Raw genomic sequence first — 21263 nt, 5'->3', positions numbered from 1 at the left:
GCTGCACAGGTGTGTAGTGGTTGACTACACCAGAAGGCTGATAAAGGCTAGGTAAATGGTATACCTTGGCATCAGGCCACATGACAATGGTCGGCTGTGTGGCTTAGGGATGTAGTGTCTGGATTAGCCCACACAGGTGGGTATTGTATTCACCATCCAGTCATCTGGGTTACAGTTGTGGGTGGCCAGTGCTGTGCAATGCTTGCCATGTATGTGTTCTATGGTCCATGACATGGATGGTGTCTGGGATGTGCACACATCCCACATGCATGTTCTGTGACATGTGGAAGTCTACCTGGGGTGTCTGGGGCATGTTGTGTACAGAGATTGTTATCAGATGTGCCATTCCTGGCCTCATGTGATGAGATCTGACAATGGACACCAGGTTGACCCTGCACCTACATTGACAGCATGATACAGGTGTTCCCTGATGTCAGTTGCATCTGTCCATACAGGGTATGTGTATAAGGCATTGTATGTCCTTTGTGGGTGACATTTGCTGGCTCTACAGTTGTTGCAGGTGTCCAGTGGGGAACATAGTGAAAAAGCACTGTATGCAATTACGTGCCTATTGTAGGGATGGGACAGGGTGCAATGCCCTCTGTAGTCCACTGCAATCACACCGTGGTTAATATCTGTGGACAATATGCAGGGAACTACCAACATAGTGTTTTTTTTCCTAGCTGAGTGTGTTTGTGTATGAGACATGAGTTGAGAGTATTCTCTGGGTAACACAAGGGTTGCCTATATTGTTTACCAGGCCTTGATGTAACATGTAGGGGTATGGATTGTCTACCCCAGCCTCTCTGCTGTTTGACATCTGTTATCCTTGTAAAGTGGACATTGTGACATATAATAGGCCCACCATATAAGAATTTTGCGAAACCCGCTCTACAATAAATCCAGTTGTTTCACACTCACAGCTACCGCAGAATACCAATGACAAACACACACCAAGTCTCACAGTTGCCATGTCTGGGATTAGAACTTCTGCTAAGCTAGTACATCACACTACAGCATTACGCAGTTGTAGCATCCATCACAGAGATTACTGAGCTACTCATTTCAAAGTGAATGACATCAGCAGGCTTGCCAAAGTAGGCCAATGGAGGTTGCAGTGACTGTGAATGGCATCAAAAGCATTGCTCCCTATACAGACAAACAAACACATACACAAACTTCTCCACTTGCCATGTCTGGAAGTAGAGCACCTACCTAGCTAGCATATCACATGACAGCATTACACCTTAAAGGATGCACCACAAAGATTACTGGGCTGCTCCTTCCCTAAAGATGTATTTCAAAGTGAATGACATCAGCAGGCTTGCCAAAGTAGGGCAATGGAGATTGTAGTGACTGTGAATGGCCTCAAAAGCATTGCTCTCTACACAGACAAACAAACACACAAACCTTTACGCTTGCTATGTCTGGGAATAGAACTCCTACCTAACTAGTATATCATACTACAGCATTACACAGTTACAGAATGTGTCACAGTAATTATAGGGCTACTCTCTCCCCAAAGGTGTATTTCAAAGTGAATGACACCAGCAACCTTGCCAAGGTTGGGCAATGGAAAGTGTAGTTCATAGGTTCATAGGTTGATACTAGGCTACTGGCCCTAGGGTCTATACATGCCTAGACATGACAATTCCCTGGCTATGTCTTCCCACAATATTTACTTCCCTGACCACTGTCTAGCAGGGCAGCTGACATGATACCCGGGGTCAATTTCCTATCTCCCATCCAATCATTCAGGTTCCCAAGAGGCACTCTGCTTGACATGTATGGGCTGTCTATTCCAGAGTCTGGGGAGTCTCTGGGTCAGGAACACGTCCCTCCAGCATGTATTTTTTATTGTGATGACAAGATTTGGATCCCTGGAATATGTGGCTGTGAGGGTTTGGAATCTTTAAGTGTAGCATGTCCAACAGCTGTGGGTTTGACATGGCATGGTATGTTAAGCAGAATTTGCCTCTGAGAACACAATATGTGACAGAGTATAGCTGCATGATTTTCAGACGGTCAGCATAGGGCATCTGGTTTAGGCTGTGATTCATTTTGTGAGGTATGTCTGCAGCCTCTCTAGTTGTTGCAGACTTCTTGTGAGGTACATACGTAATGGGCCATTGTAGTCTGCACTAGGTCTACTGAGAGATGACTACAGTGGGACAATGACCTCCTTTTCCTGGATGTAAAGCCCTTAGTGGGAGGTGTGCCACATAGTTAGGTTTTCAGACTGTTGTGGTGATGTGGTTATCAAAGGTGAGACCACTGTCCACCTGTGCCCTCAAGGCTGTTATCACACTTTAGGTGTTTAGTGTACGGCCACCTATGTGGTACTTCACACATCCATATCCCTTCCCAAAGGGGATAACTATATATTTCCTGGCATTGATCTTGAGGCCATGGCTCAGGCACCAAGCATGTCTTTCTGTAAGGTCCTTCTGTAGAATATCCACATCATGTGGAGATTCAATATTGGCTCCCAGTGTGCAGTCATCTGCAAACTTTGTTTGCTAGAGTCCCTTACTGTTGGACTGTACTTCAGAGCACTAGATGCCAAACAAGGGTGGTGCCAAGACTGAACCCTAAGGTACTCCAACTGTCACTTGTCTGAGGCTGGGGTTGGTGTCACCTACATTTACAGTGTGGGTTCTGGCAGTACAGCAGTTGGCCACCCATTGGGTGACATAGAGATTAATGGCCAACTTGATACATTTATCTATGATTCCAGACTGGGTGATGGTGTCAAAGGCCTTGGTGAGGTCCGGATAGGCTGTGTGAACCACCTTACCATTATCCACAGCTCTAGAGACAGATTCACAGTTGTCATTCAGGTTAAGGTGACATGATCGGCCCTTCACAAACCCAACCTGGTTAGGGTCCAGTGTTTGCAGGTTGCCAATGTCTTTGTTTTAATTTCCATGATAATGCATTCCATGGCCTTGCAAATCAGGCATGTCATACTGATGGGGCTGTAGTTCCCAGGATCCAAGGTGGATCCCCCCTTGTGGACTGGGATAACTTTAACTGTGCACCACACAGTGCCACTTCAATTTGTAGCTCATGTAGTACACAGCCTGGGATGTTGACTGGTCCCATGGCTGCTGTTGTCATAGCAATGGGGAGTGTACTTTTTTACCTATGTGGCCATTATTACCAGAATCTGGCAATCTTTCTGTGTTGAGATTTGCCATTTGGGGGTTGGGAGGGGGGTGCAGTTGGCACTGAATCTATCTGCCAGGATATTGGCAAAATCCCTGGGAGCAGTATATTTAATACCATCCTGTTGTAGCTCAGAGCAGTTCTGAGCATTGACATTTAGATTCCTCACATAGCTATGGAATGGCTTGCAGTTGCCTTTGACATATTTGGCTATATTATGTTCGTAACCAGCTTTGGTGGATGTTATGAGGGATCTCTGCTTCTTACTGTAGCTGGTAAGGGAATATTTTGCATCATGGAAATTCCCCCACTTCTGCAACAGTTTCCTCCATTTGCTGTACAGCATGTTTATGGCAGGGGGCTACCATATTGGCTTGCTTTTCTTGGTGGAGAGCATCTTGGTTCTATACTGGATGGCACAATTTATTAATGAGTGGATGTGCTCATACAGTGCCTTCATGCATGATTCAGCAGTCGTCCGTTCAGTTCCCATCTGCATGGATGTCATGACGTTAGTCACGTCTGGCATGTGTAGCATGACATTGGCTTTGGAGATGTGTGTTACAGAGGTTTCCTTACTGGGGTGTGGGCGAGGGATGTTGATGTTAAGGGTGATTAGCTCATGGGCAGACCTGACCACCGATGGGGTAGTTGTGGAGCATTGATTTCTCATGTTGGTAATGACCAGGCCTAGGATATTTGAGCCCCTGATGGGACTATGGGTTACTTGATCCAGAGTATTTGGAATTATGACTTTCAAGAACCGTTGGGCACACATGTTACTACACAAGTAGTTTTCCCAGTTAATGGCAGGTAGGGTAAGTCACCCAGTATTAGGGTGTTTGCTTGTATCATAATATTTCACAGTAAGTTTCTAAAGCTGTAGTGAGTATCATGGGGCACGGTGGGGGATCTCTAGCAAGCTATACAATTTGGAATGCAGTCTATCCTACTGTTAGTTGCACCGGGGGTATTTCAGACACATTCTGTTGGGCAAGTAGACTGGTGGCATGAATATCCTTGGTGAATATGTACACTCCTCCACCTTTATTGTTTTGGTCCTGGTTTGGTGGCCAACAGGTGTGGTGAGAGCTGTACCTGGTATTGCAGGGGTGCTCTCTGGAGCCTTGGATCAGGTCTCTGTTACTGTACAGTTATCAATGTTCTCCATTTTAAGGTGTACGTAGTGACTGTGAATGGCCAAAAAAACATGAATTCCTACACACACACACAGCTACCATGTCTGGGAATATAACTCCTACCTAACTAGTATATTACACTGCAGCATTATGCAGTTATAGGATGTGCTGCAGAGATCACTGGGCTACTCCTTCCCCAAAGGTGTATTTTAAAGTGAATGACATCAGCAGGCTTGACAAAGTAGGGCAATGAAAGTTGTATTGACAGTGAATGGCCTCAAAAGCATTGATCCGAACACAGACAAACAAACACACACACCTTTACACTTGCCATGTTTCAGCTGAGAACTCCTACCTAACTAGTACATCACACTACAGCATTATGCAGTAATAGCATGTGCTATGGAGATGACTGGGTTACTCTGTCCCCAAAGGTGCATTTAAAAATGGATGACATCAGCAGCCCTGCCAAAGTAGGGCATTTGAAATTGTAGTGAGTGTGACTGGCCTAAAAAGCATTGATCCCTACACAAACACACACACACACACACACACACACACACACACACACACACACACACACACACACACACACACACACACACACACACTTGCCATGTCTGGGATTATAAATCCTACCTAACTAGTACATCACACTACAGAATTATGCAGTTATAGGACTCACCACGGAGATAACTGGGCTACTACTTCCTCAAAAGTGTTTTTCAAGGTGAAGACATCAGCTGGCTTGCCATAGTAGGGCAACGGGGAGCGCTGTGTGTGCATGGCCATTACCCATTCATCTAGAGGCAGACACACAACACTCAGACACACACAGGTTTATATTCCACAGGTACATGTATACAACTGCTAGATGACTACTGACTTGTACAGTCATGTGACACAGCACAAGCACCACAGACACTATAGTGCTGAGGGATACCAGAGGCAAATGTCTATGGTGATTGACATTTGCACATCATGTGGTTTTAGCCAATGGGATGTGTGCTGGGTTGGACAGGCCTCATGATGGGAGGCCCTTTGTCACTGTCACTCTCTTCCACACATCTATGTATGTGTATTTTTGGCCTAGTATAGTGTGTTGTCCTTGGATATATGTGGGTATTCCTGTCCAATGTGAGTACAAAGCATGACTGGTTTGTACTGAGGAGTGTATGCATCAACATCTGCAACTGTCAGAGATATATATGGTCCACTGTTGTTGCCAGACATGGTGTAAGCATGCCCAGTATGACCTTTTGTATTGAATGTGTGAATCCATTCCAGGTAGATTGTACTCCAGTGCAGACTTTCGTGTTCTACACCTACAGCTAGAAACCTGTTTCTGCGGGATATCTGTAGATCGGTTGACAATATGGAATCAAAATGGGCAAAGGATAATGGGTTACTATAGGTAATTGTGTCTCTGCTGCTTCTGCTACATGGTCTTTGTGTTAGCAGAGATATTCAGACATATGTACTGGTTTACACTGTAATGTTTTATGTCATCAAGTACTGTCAGGTATGCATATTTGCTTGCAGTGATGCCCTGGGGAACACAGAGTGAATGCAGTTGTGTCCAGTATTGTAGACAGCAGCCTACATATTCTTGCACAATCATGCCATTCTGGTGGGGAAGCTGCAGACACTTGCTGCTGGGTCTGTGTAAATGGTTCAGCACCTGGGTACAGTGGTGGCTAAGGATCCCATGCTTGTACATCCATCGATGTGACAGTATGGCCATATCCTGCTGTGGCCAAACCTCATAGCTGTACAAATTCACACAGGTTACCCAGAGGCAGGGGTCAAAATTCTGGACATTACCCCTTCACATTGTGGTTTACAAGCAAGTTTTTAGCCACCCAATCTTGTGTTTGCAGCCAGGGATAGTATGTGCACATGGCTGAGTTTCGGACCTCACATGCTCCATGCTGCCCATGCTCCTAACCCCCCCCCCATTATTCTATCCTCTTCCAAACATTATGCAGACATTATCTGATATGTTCCCTATAGTTATCACTTCACCCCAGTAGTAATTTGGTGTTGGTCCATAGTTCATGCAATAGGACATGATGGTCATGTTACTGAGATTTGTCCACATGGCCTTGCAGTTGGGTTCTGTGGACTGTGTTATATTGTTATTTGGAGTCCATGACATAACATACATTGGTAGTACTGGTGAGACACAGGCCTTTGGCAGAGGACTATAGGCCATTTGGTAGTGATGCAGGCCAGCTGTAGCAGGCGGTTGCATCCTGTCACCCCTACAGTCCCAGACTGCAATACACTATATTCCCCTGGGGTGACAGGGTAGGTGTGCAAGGTGTTCATGCCAATACTTTCTGTCATTATTGATCCAGTGGTGTAGATGCTGGCAGGATGCTGCTTAAAGCTAGGACACACCTCCATGGGACACCTGTTCTGCATGCTGCATTCTTTAGCTATTGCCATACAGAGGTGGGGTTCATATTGTACTCATTCCCAACAGCAGGAATAAGACTGGAGAGGTACCTGTGGGTGGTGGTGGGGTGAGCTGGGTGCTTGTGTGCTATGGACACTACTTGCACTCACAGATATGCATGGGGCATTCCACTTATGCTGGCTTGTGCAGGGACATCAGCTGTTTCTCAATACTTCATATCTATGACCTTTGTGGTCTGCCGGTGTTTGGCCAGATGACATCGCTATTCCCTACTACAAGCCAAAATATTGTGCTGCTAACCTGTATGTACAATTCCAAGGGTGTGTCCAGTTGACAGTTACATATTATACAGTGCCTGTCTAGGGTACTTCCCCCAGTGTACTGCTTGTATGTCTGGGCCCACATTCATGCCATGTCCATCTTTCAGATGGTGACACATATTGCTTCCAAACATTTACTATGGCTTACTGCTGGAATGTGTTTTGCTGGGAAGCATTGTTTTTGGCACTGCAATTGTGAGAACTTGGCCCTGTCATTGTTAGTACTGGCCAATGGCCACCAGGACATACATACTGAACACGCTCACACAATATACGACACAAACTAACCTAACATACACAGCCCTGCATATTGTACACATGCTACAATCTATCCTGCTACCTTGGCCAGCTCAGGTAGTCTGTGCTCCACTGTTATTATACATACACATACATGTTACTACATTTCTACATAGGATTGGGGGGGCACACCTGACTGTTACTACATTTATACATAGGATTGGGGGGCACACCTGACTGTTACAACATTTCTACATAGGATTGGGGTGGGGCACACCTGACACTTGTGCACATTTGCTATGACTATACTGGTATTTCAGGTACTCCATTTCATTCTGTATTCTGACCTATCATACTGACTAGACATGCATTAGCGTACTAAAGGTCTTAGGTTTGATTGACCTATATTTCAGTTTCTGACTTCTTACACTTCAGAACTAACATCCCACTACCTGACCTGTTGTAGTCTGTCTATGTAGGACTGGGGGGGGGTGTTCTCCATAGCCATCAATCAGAGGCCTTAGCACAGCCTTTGTTTTTGTTTGTCTACACCTGTCCTGCTGGCTGAGACTGTTGTTGGGTATGTGAGCCTCCCTGACTGGCATGTGCGTGTCCTATGGAAACACATCTGGCCCAGCACATTTCCTGCAGTGAGTTTTGTCACCTTGGCTAGTACTTGCTACTGTGGTGATGCCAGTATTTGTTACAGATCTCATGCTGCCACTATAGGTGTCTACTATCTGCTGGCATCCCATTCAGCCACCTGATTCCCTTGCATGCTCACATCCATACCATAGATACAAGTAACAACACATACTACTCCATTTGGTAATTGATAGGAAGAGTGACTTACCTTGTGGCTGTGCCAGTATTAAGGATGGTACTGGAGGGCTGACTATGTTGGATGCACATAGTACACTGCCTATTCATGGCTAAGCACAGGTAGTGTCATTTTTGGCGTCCCTTTTACTGTATGTGTGAGTCAGAGAGAGGTGTCATTCCCTGGGCTCCTACCGTGTCAGTGTATGTGCTATGCATTGCCTCTTTGCCATGGCCTGGGCATACTGGGAACACCCCCTTCTGCCTACTGGAGCAGGCTCAGGTTGTTCCTCCTCTGAGTCACTCTGTGCTTGTGCAGGCCTTGGCAATGGTGGCGGGCTAGATGGCCCAGCCCCATGCTACTCCAGCTGTAGCTATTTCCGCAAGATCATATTGTACAGCATGGCACATATGATGACAATTTGGGTATATGTAGCTGGCGAGTACTGCAAGGCTCCACTGAATGTGTCCGGGCACTAGAACTGTGACTTCAGCATCCCAAACACACACTCTATTATGATGATGGTCTGTGTGTGTGCCTCATTATGGAGTTCTTGTTCGGGTGTGTGTGCATTTCTTATGGGTGTCATCAGCCACAGCTCCAGTGTGTAACCAACATCCCTCCACTAGGAGGCCAGAAGGGATGTCCCCATTGGCAAATCTCTGGTGCAGCTGCATCAAATGCCACATGTGGGAGTCGTGACAGCTTCCAGGGCAGCCAGCGGATACACATTCATTATAATTCCCTGGGCAGCTCATACAACCTGGCAGTTGATGGAGGGGAAGTCCTTGCTGTTGATTTAGACCCTTCCCCGCTCACTGTGTGGTGGTTTGATGCATATGTGCGTGCAGTCTATGGCACCCACTACCTCAGGGTATTCTGCTATTTGGTGGAAGAGATGCATATTGCTGGCCAATGCCTCACGGCTGCTGTGGAAATATATACGTGCTCACCAGCATGTGCTGACATGGCATGCAGGAACTGGTAGAGTACCCTGGATGCTGAGGCCTGTGAGATCCCAATGATATCCCCAGTTGGCCTTTAGAAGGTACCTATGGCTAGTACTCTTAGGCCTACACATACCTTGGTATCCACTGGAATGATTTCCCCTCTGTTGATTCTGTGTGTGAGGTGTGGTTGGCACAGCTCAACAATTTGCTGTAGGAGGTCCCTGTCCACCCTATAGTGCTCCACTATCTCCAGCTCATGTAGCCCCTGGTGGGGTACCCTGGGTCTGTACACTCTCCTCCTTCTCCTCACTGTGGGTTGATCATCAGCATTCTCATCCTCACTACCCTCAGCCTCTTCCACATGTTGATTTATGATAGCTGCTGCAGCCCATATCATTTTGTCACTTTTGTTTGGTAAAATTTCCCAACTTGTGTACATCGGTGGTGTAGAATTTGTGGGGAAAACCAGAGGGAAAGATGTTTGCATAGTTTATAGTGGTGTGCTGGGCTTGGCTGGGCCGCTGCCTGTGCAATTGTCTGATTCTTATACATTTCACCTGCCAGCTATGCTAGTTCTCCTTGATTACCTTCATACTGCTTTTTTCCCTTTCAATTGCCTTCCTGTTTAAGCCAGGGGCCGCCGTACAAACACAGTGCTCAGATGTGCACGGAGCTGCTATTTCCTGGTTTTCTTTTTTTTTTCCTTTAAAACATGGTGCATGACATGCACGCCTGCTTAGGCAATGTAAAGAGTGCTAGGCAGCCTCAGACAGGCCCCCTTCCTTAGCTCTGCTAAGCTCAGGGCAAACCCGAGCCACAAGGCTCCAATAAGCTTACAGTATGCCTGAAACACCCCTCTATGATGTCAGCTAGCTCTTAGGCTTGCACCATTGTCTTCCTGCACTGACACAGTTGGGTACAGTCTAGCCATGAGGGGGGATCTAGGATTTAAACTGAAGTCAAGCACCTTATTAAGGTGTTTGTTAACGACTTGGTCATGGAGAACAGGACTGATCTAAATTTGGTAAATTACTTAACTATGGTTCCCCCTAAAATCCCTGTGATTTTCGGGATTCCAAAAATCCACAAATGCTTGATGCACCCCCCCCAATGCACCCAATTTTGGATGGAAGGGATTCAATGACATACCCATTGGCAAAATTTGTGGACAGTTTGTTGAAAAAATACGTATCAAGGGAACTCTTTATTTGCAAGGACTCCTGGTCGTTTTTGAAAGCAATAAACAACCAGGTCTTTCACCATGATTTTAACTTTCCCACAAATGACGTCAAAGATTTGTACACCATCATCCCACGTGATGTGGGTATTGAATGGCTCGAGTTACTATTAGTGAAAAGAGGGGTACCTGCATCTGAAATCGGCCTAATAACAGAACTGTTGGACATAATTCTGCTAACAATTTCTTTTTGTTCAATGGTCAGTTTTATTTACACAACAGTGGAGTGGTAATGGGGTCCCCAGTGGGGAGCAGTTTTGCTAACCTAGTAATGGCCTTTTGGGAGAACCAATTTGTGCATAACACCATAAACAGGATTAAGAGTGAGATTCATTACTATACCAGATTTTTGGACGATATTTTTTTGATCTTTAAGAGAGAAGAAAGTACGTTTAAGGAATTTATGATATACTGCAACAACATGACGAATTATCTGGCATTCACCCACGTATTTTATACTGAAAGAATAGCTTTTCTTGATGAAGAATTAAGGAAGGATAATGCCAACAAACAGTATTTAGCCAAAATACATTGGAAGACATTTATTGTAACTCCTTCCTCCATTACAGTAGTGCCCACCCCCAACATCAAAAATGGTCCATAGTAAAGGGACAGCTGGTCAGGGCCGCAAGAATGTGTACTACTGTCATTGACTTTGAGGAGGAGTGTAAATTGTTATTGCAAATGTTCACAAACAGAGGATACCCTGTAGACATGTTGAGCAACCTATTTGAGGAAGTTCAAAATAAAAGGACAAATGACCATTTTAAAGCCATTTCAGATAATAGCAATCAGGGGATGAGTATTGGTGATAGGGTACCTGTTGGATGTGAAAGTAACCTAAGGGTCGATTATAGGTACACCTTTATTACTACGTTTAGTTCAGATGGTGAAAACATTAGACAGATTTTGTAAAAGAATTGGAATATTTTCCAATTAGACAAAGAATTTATTAAATTTGGGCCTTCACTAGATGCAGTTTACAGGAGGGGGATTAATTTGAAAAACCTCTTGGAACTGACATCCCCAAAGATGATACGTATTCCAGGTATGTACAAATGCAAAGCCTGCTCTTATTGCAGGTTTATGCAAACAGGTAACTGATTTAACATCTTGGATGAAAAATTTGCTTGTAAGGACAGATGTAATTGCAATTCCACTGTGGTTGTTTACCTCACTTCCTGCCAGTCTTGTATGGGTTTTTACATTGGCAAGACTGAGCGTAAACTAAGGGAAAGAGTGTAGGAGCATATTTACCACATTAGGAAAGCCAAAACAGACAATGCTCTTGCAAAACTTGTGGTAGAACACCCTGGTCATTCCTTCACATTCAGGGTGATCCACCAAATTGAATTTGACATCAGGGGCGGTCCATTAGGCTTAAAACATGAGGTGAAGGAGCTGATTTGGCAGCTTAGAACCAGGGCCTATGTGACACCAGGGTTGAACGATGTATGCTCTTTGGCATGTGTCTTGAAACTGAGGAGTTTAAAACGTTAACACAAAGCTAATACTCAGGTGAATAGACATATAATTTGAGGCAATCTTTTTGTTTGTTATATACACACAAACCCCCCCCTTATGCACAAGTACATGCATTTATGACATTCAACTGAAATTTATTCAGGTTGATTAGTGACATGTAACAATTTTTATGTATACAATAACAAATATTGTTTTTTGAATGTTTTAGCTGGCTTTTCATGTATATTTATTTATTCTTTGTAGATATATATATATATATATATATATATATATATATATATATATATATATATATATGAATTTGAGTATTAAGTCAATATGAACGTGTATATACAATTTTTACATAATTGTTTATACCATTTTAGGTACATGTGTTATAGAAATGAGAATTGTATCAGGTAACATGGTGTCATATGAGGTGACTGAACATGTGACATAGTAATGTACACCACATAAAGCCATGTCAAAGTACATACACTCCAAAGACATGTCAGTAGCACAACATTAAGCACATATGTACATAGCACAGTACGTATTGCTGTTTACACCTCCTGTGCAAGTATTTTATTTATATCATCACACATTATAGTATATTTTATAGGACTGTCACAGTAGGTTATATACTAATGGAGATGACTGGTTGTGATATAAATATCCTGACATGATCACTGAAGAGGATATTTAGCAAGGACAGTATATACAATAGGGGTATGTGATTATTGTGAAGGTATGAAAAAAGTGAGTTTCTTGAATATGACTAAAATATCAGCATAGCTCTCAATCAATCAGGGACACATAGCAACAGGCCCATCGACAACATTGGACAGAAGCAGCAAAAATAATTGACAATTTTAAATTAATACCACCATTGATCTGTGACATTGACATAAATTATGTGATTTTTTTAAAGGTATTATATATGTTCTGCAGGAACTTGTAAAATGTGTACAACTTGTACAACTGTAATGATTTATCAGTATTATATAAGGGGAATTCAGCACACCTTCCTCAAAACTGACCACTTTTTGGAAGTGTTAAGAAGGACAGTGATAAACCTGGAGTTTAAATTGGAGGCAATCCTGCCCTGTTGAGAGATTTGCATGACACATAAGCCACAATTCACACCTTCAAGGATGTAACCCCAGCCATCAATTTTGTCAATGAGTGGTATATTTACTGGGTGCATCACAGAAAGACATATCACACGTATCTTGTAGAACACCTTGAAGGGAATTCTGCATTGTTTAGTCCTAATGGTTATGCTTCACAAAGAATACTTATGTATAGCCGACAAGTTGTGTGAGAGATCACTGTGTCAAAAGTGATACACTTGAGTAAAGCATCTCTGGATGACATAGGTATCGGCCATATAGACAAGACTTAAAAACAACACACTAGCATGAGTGGATTCCTTACATGCAGCTATGTATTGCATGCATCTGACACAATTAGCTTGGGTATTTGATATCTTTTTTAAGGCTTCTTTATAGCAGTTTACATTGTGGGCTTGAGCAGTATCCAGCTTTTTGTCAGTGTATTTGGTTCCTGAGCTTGCAACTATTTTTTTAGCAAGTATATTTAGATGTTTAAACTTACACATCATACATGGGGTTACTTTTTCTTCTCATGAGCAGGGTTTTCTTTTAAAAACTTTGTATTTAAAATAGTATATATTTTGTATTTTAAAGAAATACAATTTCTAGTGAGAGATTGCCATTTTTTGTAACATTTGTTTTTTTATTTAAATTTTATTACTAGTACATAGGTGTGTGTTATACTTTTTTCACCTAGGTACTTAGGACAACGTGTGTCTCTTCATTGTTTTTGGGATCCTTCTCTTGTCAACTTTTGTGCATTAATATTTTCTGCATTATATCAATAGTGTTTGTAGATTCAACAATTGTCCACATTTGTAGTCATCTTCAAAGTTGCTAAGACAAAGGCTGTCTAAGTTTGTCTTAACTTCTGGTAAGTAAATGCCAAACAGAAAAGGGCATAGTAGCAAACCTAGTGGTGAGGTCCTGGTCACTTCCCACTTGCTAGTGGTAAATTCACACAAACTGCGAGAGTATGTGTCCTGTCAGTGATGCATTTGGTTACCCACCTGGTGAGGTATGTGTTTATGGTCAGCTGAGAAAATGTATCTGTATGCCTGAGTGTAGATTATTTGTGTCAAGTGCCTTGGTCAGTTCTAGTTAGGTGGGATGCACAGTCTTTCCCTCATCCATGTCCTTGATGAAATTCTTGAAGAAGTCAAACAGATTTAACAGACACAATGTATCTTTAAGGAATCAAAACTGGGTTAAGTACACAGTTGGGAGACTACCTGTGTCCATTCTGATAAGGTCCATGATGAATCATTTGATTGCCTTACAGGTGAAGTGAGTCAGGCTTATGGATCTATAATTCCCTGAGTCAGGTGATGATCCCACTTTGTTCAGATGGATGACTGTTGTACCCCATTCTACCAGAACATAACAGGTATGGATGCTGTGGTTAAGTAGGGATCCAACTGTTTCTCCTAGGTCAGGTTGCAAGATATTGAAAAGGCAATATGGGATGTTATCAGGGCCCATTGTTGCTGTGTTTTTAGCTTAAGACAGTGCACACATGAGCTACTCCCTTGAGAAAATATGCTGATTAATCTTTGCATGCATACTCTGGGTGATGTCCAAAGTGGACAGGGGGTGTGAAGTTTAATCCAAATCTGTTAGCTAGCAGATTGTCTGTTTAACGTGGTTGAGTACATGTAGTTGTATATTCCCTATAATATTTTGCACTTTTTTACATGCCACACAGTGAAAGTCTTCACACAGTTATACATCTCTGCCTATGTCATGTAATTACATTAACTGCACACCATATGCATATATATTTTCACTGGAAAGCTGTGTGTGAGTAACCTGATATCATATATGGACAGAGTAAAAATGAGATGAATGTGAGTTCATGCAGAACCGTTACTGACAGAAATGCTGTCAGTCACACAATGCTGCTAGGGACCACCTCAATAATCTTTTTGAAAAACAATCCAATTGCGCATACAATTAATTCAAAAAGGATACAGTTTAACCTGTACTACGTATATGTTTGTGTATATAAAAGTATTATTGATGTATCCCACAGAGCATTTAAAGATGGTAGGCATACACATGACACACATGTGCTATACTGCAAGTGTCGCTGTGATGGTTGAATGACAACTGTCTAGAATGTTGGCGTACTCCACTACAAACACATGCCTTAGTAAGGAAATAACATACAGGGCATGATCCCATCTGAACAGTTCTTAGGAGACATTACTACAGCTCTTATGTAAGGAACATGTAATCAAATGGCAGCAGTGAACATCAATGCATTACCTCAATCACAGATTGGAATACACTGTTATAGGGCTACCGTACATCCACACCTCTATATAGCACATGTAGATGACAGCAACATTGACATGTGTAGTATTGGAATGTCATAGGCCATTAGTAGGCTAGGGGCCAACATCACATAAAAGTATAGCCATTATTATCACAATTGTAATAGCTATAGGATGGAAGATTAAGCAAGGGTATGTGCTTATGTGTGTAAGTGTTTGATTGTATTGCATACTGCCGCTGTCCATATGTGACATATGCAACACACCATGAGGGAATTAGCAATCACACATCCATTTGTCTGGAGATGGCTTGCAGAGGGTCATGGAAGTACTCTGCTTCACAATGTGTGTATGCATCTTTGAAATGATGACATCTTCCAGTCTTCTGCAGAATTTATGTTAAGTGGACAGAGGGAAAAGAGGAAGATTGATGCATGAGGCTATGCTAAAGGTTCTCTTGAGTAGAAGTCAAATGAAAAGATATTCAAAGGATCATACAACGACTATAATATACCACCAAGCACAAACATAGCAATTCAGTGAGGTCAGATTTGAACATTAAACCTGTGTATGTATAGAAGCGAGACTCGTTACAATGTAAGGTTAGCACCACCACATATGTTTAACTTTAGCAGTTTCACAGTGCACTTTATAAAGGAAAATTGCAGCACTGTATGCTGAAAACATGATGTTTGGAGGAGTGTCTGACATAGATGTGGAATCACATCTTGGTGTAAGATATCTGTTTGAATGAACATACACTTAAGTTCACTGCTGTGAGATTAGAACCCCTGACTGGTTATAGAAGCTGGAGAACACAGCACTTAACATCAACATCACAACGTAAGTGTGAATAAAGTGGTGTCAGATTGCACTTTATTGAGGATGACATGATCAGTGTGTTTTGAAAAGAAAATTTTAGGAGGGTCTCACATACTGCTCTAAAATGTTCTCCACAATTACAACTAACTCATCACAAACACAATCTGACTATAATGAGAATAGAACCCTACCTAAAGAACACAATACGTAACACAAGCACCACAGCACAAGTCTGATTTTGATACTATCAGGCTGCACTTTTTAGTACATGACACCATCAGTGTGTTTTAAGAAAAGATGTTCATAGGTTCATAGGAGGTTACTAGGCTAGTGGCCCTAGGATCTTTACAAGCATAGCCATGTTATACCCATGTTCCCTAATTGACCTTCATTAGACAGTTTTTATTGGCAGAGTGAGCCTGTGTCACCCCCCGGAGTGAATTTACTCTCTCCCTTCCAATTGTCTAGGTTGCACTTGAACAAGGTCATTGATAAGCTCTGCTTCACATGAATTGGGAGTTTATTTCAGAGGACCAGCAATCTCTGAGCGATACATGTGTCTCTCCAGCAAGTTGTGTTAATGTTACAGGCTAGGTTGAGATCCCTGGACTGAGTGGCTCTTGTCCCATTTGATTTGTAGATCTGCAACATTTGCTTTAGGGCAGGGTCATAGACTGCTCTGTAGGCTAGCCATAAGTTGCCTCTCAGCAGCCCGTAAGATACAGAGTACAGTGACATGCGTTTTGTTCTTTCCATGTAGGTCATGTTGTGGTGTCTCTGAATTTTCTTTGTGACAAACCTCAGTGGTCTGTCCAGCTGCTGCAGGTATCTGGTGAGGTACATGCAAAAGGGAGTGTTGTACTCTATTAGTGGTCTGACAAGGGTCGAGTACAGAGGAGTTATAACATCCTTAGTCTTGGATGTGATGCTCTTACTTATGAGATGAGCAACACAGAAGGCTTTCCTTACCACTGTGGACAAATAGTGATTTAAGTTTAGCTTGTTATCAACCTATGTTTACAAATCTCACACCACTGGGCTTAGGGGGGGTGCAGTCAATATTGTAATTTTCAAAGACTTCTTCTTATCCAAAGGGGATAATAATGCAATTTTTTTCATTTAGTTTTAGTCCATGGCTTTGGCACCAATCATTTGTCTGTGATAGCCCCTTTTGTCATATGTTACCAACATTTGCAGACTCAATGATTATGCCCAGTTTGCAATCTTCAGCAAACTTGGTAAGCCACAGGCCATCTACTTTTGCCTAGCCTTCCAAGAAGTAGATTACAAACAGTAGAGGGCCCAGCACAGATCCTTGTGGTATGCCATTGGTAAGGCATGTAGGTATGTCATGGTCAGGTAAGTAGGGTAGGTTAGGAAGTGGGTGCAGACAAACAGGAAAAAAAAGAGGCAGGGATGGTGATGGACACAAAAGGTTGTGGAACACCATGAGTGGGGATAGGGAGGGGACATCAGAGGCCAATGCACATTATGCATGGAGACAGTACAAATCTAGCGCTCACCCTCAGAACTGTCATCACTGCCACCTTCCTCAGTTTCCTGTTGGAGTGCTTGATGTTTTTGTTTTCTCCGCATTCCAATGAGCAACTTATCCATATGGCTGATGTGTGCACCAGTGGTAGATTGTATGACCTCATGCACCATGCCAGGCAGCTCCTGGCCAGTGAAAAAATACCCACCTCAAACAATACTCAAACAAGGTACTACTGCACCAACTGCCGGGATAATGCCACCTGATGTTGAGGGCCCAAATACTGCAGGGGCTGCAGAGGCAGTACTGCCAATTATGTCCCAGATGTGCTGGCTGTTGATGGGGTAGCCATTGTAGGGATGGAAGATTGAGATGCACTGGTTGGCCTACCTCCCTACACTGGAAATCATGTTGTCAGTTGTCAGAAAATTATAATATCAGAATGGTGTGATCACCCATATAAAAATAAAAAAAGAGAAATAAGAGGCGGAGTAAGAGAAAGAAAAAATATAAAGAGATAATTAGAACCATTATATGTCACATACAATACATTACTGCAATATAAATATATTTTTATACTTACATTAACTATACTTTTTAAAAATCCAAAATAGGACTGATAATTGACAAAATAATCCTTGCAATACCCATATATTGCATATATGCTTTTAAAAATAATATGGATTAAGCTGACAATGTGCCTTTTATGCCAATTTTGTTGAAATTAATATTTAACATTTTATTATTTTAGCATGTATTTGATACTTGTAGGATTTGAACTCACAACATCTAAATACACTATTATAAGTGACTCCTACAATTACCTTGAGGTGTAGAATGAAGCATTCATTCTTCATTTTAAAGTTAAGATATGCATGCTTATCTTACTACTATTGGATGGAAGAGCAATACTTTTAATAAAATAATTATTAATTTGTGTTGCATATATACCCCTTGCTTCTCTCAGTCTTTATAAGCATTTAGAATGGGCCACCCTGTTCACTGAAATCTCCTGGGCAGCTGTAAAATAAGGAGTAGAAAAAAAAGAGAAGAGCATTATGCATACCAGCCTTGGCTATCTCCAGCTTTGTATATAATTTAAAGTATCTGTATCTGTATACTTACACAGTTGTAGGAAGTCAGCAGTCCTAAACCCGTCCAGCCACTGGTTGAGTTTTTTCTGCATGTGTCTTTTCAGGTCATTGTAATGGTGCCTGCATTGCTGTCCAGTGTGTGAAATGTCAGTTGCACTAGAGACAGCCTTGACTAGACTGTTTCAAACCTCCAGTTTATATTGAGACCTGGTATAGTCCCCATGCAAAAGTCTACATCTTTAGCATTTTACAAGGAGTGCAGTAAATATTCTGGACTCCTCTACACCATATCCTTCAACTCTAAATTGGGAACCTTCCTTCCTTACTGCCATTTCTACACAGGTCATCCAGCAACAGTTAAAGTGTTTCCCCTCCAATTCATGATACCAAGTTTTATGGCTTGTGTGCAAACCTGCACAACCATGATAACCACATTTGTACAATGTTAAACAGAGAGCAACAATGCCAAACAGAAAGGAATGTAGTTTATGAAACAGGAAGGGTAATGTCACAGTTTGCATTAATTTATGGCTTGTATATTACTGTACCTGTTAGATGACTTAACTTTTCAAATGTGTATAGGAGCTTATAAATTTTATGACTTGACACATTTTTTGTGTGTCTTTACACACTGATAAAAGTAATTTGTACAATATGGGATTCAAACCTATTCCATATAGGTGTTTTTTCCTCTTTGCCACAGAAGAAGTGCTTGTCAGACATAGACACATTAAAGAGTGAGTGGTTTACTATGTATGTGCGTGACCTGACAAGGTCCTGATTTATAAATTGTGTATATGATTATCATTGAAGTATGAAGTCCATCCCAGGACATAAAATAAACTTTTAATTACAGAATCAGAATTGGCTTCTGTGCATGAAACAGCGTATGACGTGAGTAGAGATCGACGCCAGCAAGGAAGGACGGAAACAGTAAGAGCGGAAGCAATTTCAAAAGAGAATATTGCGAGCAAAAAGCCGTTAATGGCACAAGTACCAGTAAGCAATACTCAGAGACTTCCTGAATTAGTGGAACCAGCAGCTTCGCACTCACGGGGCTCAGTAGACGATAACTCCCTGCTTTTACTTCCCTCTATGACAGGGGATGAATTTGATTCAAAAAATGGAGAGTTTCACAATGTACAATCATGCACTCCGGACACTCCTGGCAGGGAAGGCTTACCTTTGGGAGCGCGTCCCAAGCAACAGCCAGGTAGGCAAAGTTTTTTACAGAATCTTCCAGCTCCCGTAAAGAAGAGGGGAGCATGGAAGAGATCCCTAAATGAAGGAAAGGATCCAGAAAAAAGGAGGAAGGTTGCAATTTAACTAGTGACTTTTCTAGTGATATTGTATATAATTTATCGACTCATTTATTGACACAGGATGAGTGCTTTGTGCTTAACAAAGGTTTATCCTTTGTGCCAGGGAGGACCAGTGTTTTCAATGAGACTGTTTTAGATATCATGCTGTTTTGTCGGAATTTAGCCATAAAAAGTGTATGTGATAGTAATATGGATGTGTCTAAAGTTCAGTTAAGGCAACCCAGTTGCTATGTCCCCCCTTTTTCACCTGCTATGTGTCTCTTTATTGATAGCTGTGAAAGAGACTTGGAAGAGTATTTTAGGGCTAGTAATCATTGTAAATATTACAATTTAACACAACAGCAACAAAAAGCTCTTCAAGGTTTGATGAAAAATAGGAATTTGGTTATTAAGAAAGCTGACAAGGGAGGAGCAGTTGTGGTGCTTGACACTACTTATTATGACTCTAAGATTCAGTGCATGTTATCTGATGATAATATTTACATACAGATTAGTCCATTAACTGTTAAAATGATTATTGATAAAGTACATAATTGTCTTAACAATTTATGTTTAGAATTCAAAATTAGTGAAGAATTATATAGATTTTTGCTGATTAGCAAGCCAGTGACCCCCCTGTTCAAGGCTTTACCTAAAATACACAAGTCTTTGGAGGATCCACCCTTTCGACCCATTGTTTCTGGGAGGGGGTGGGTAACGGAAAATGCATCAATTTGGTTGGAGTGCACACTTAGGCCATTACTGGATAAATTACCGAATGTATTAAAAGATACAAAGGGTTTTTTACAGTTGGTAAAGGAGGTTAACTTGTTGCATTCCAACGACAGGATGCTAATGGTTACCCTGGATGTGGAAAGCCTATTTACTGTAATTAACAATGCATATGGTATACAGGCAGTAGGAAGTATTTTGCAAGAACTGGGAGAGTCTGCTTCTAAGATAGACTTGGTAAAAATACTTCTATCTGTAGTTTTGGAAAACAATGTTTTTATAGGTGGACAGCAGGTATATAGGCAGGCACAGGGGATAGCCATGGGCACCCCCTGTGCCAATACCTATGCCAACCTGGTTCTTTCCTATTGGGAAAGGAACTTTATACTGAGAAATGAGGATTGGAAGAGCTATGTGGTAGTTTATACTCGTTTTGTAGATGATATATTTATGTTTTGGAGAGGTGATCATATATCACTAGAGAACTTTATAGATTATCTACATTCGACCACCTCTTTCTTAAGATTTACTTTGACTTACTCAGAACAGAGTATAAATTTTCTTGATGTTAATTTAACGTGAACCTGTGAAGGATTTTCTTCAGGTTTGCATAGGAAAGAATGCTGGAAGAATAGCCTGCTAAATTTTGATAGCATGCACCCCCGGTATATGTT

The sequence above is a fragment of the Protopterus annectens genome, chromosome 5.part0, assembly GCF_019279795.1.
Source record: "Protopterus annectens isolate FY-2018-M chromosome 5.part0, PAN1.0, whole genome shotgun sequence".
NCBI lineage: Eukaryota > Metazoa > Chordata > Ceratodontiformes > Protopteridae > Protopterus > Protopterus annectens.
The sequence above is the reverse complement of the archived record's forward strand: the minus strand, read 5'-3'. Positions refer to the sequence as shown.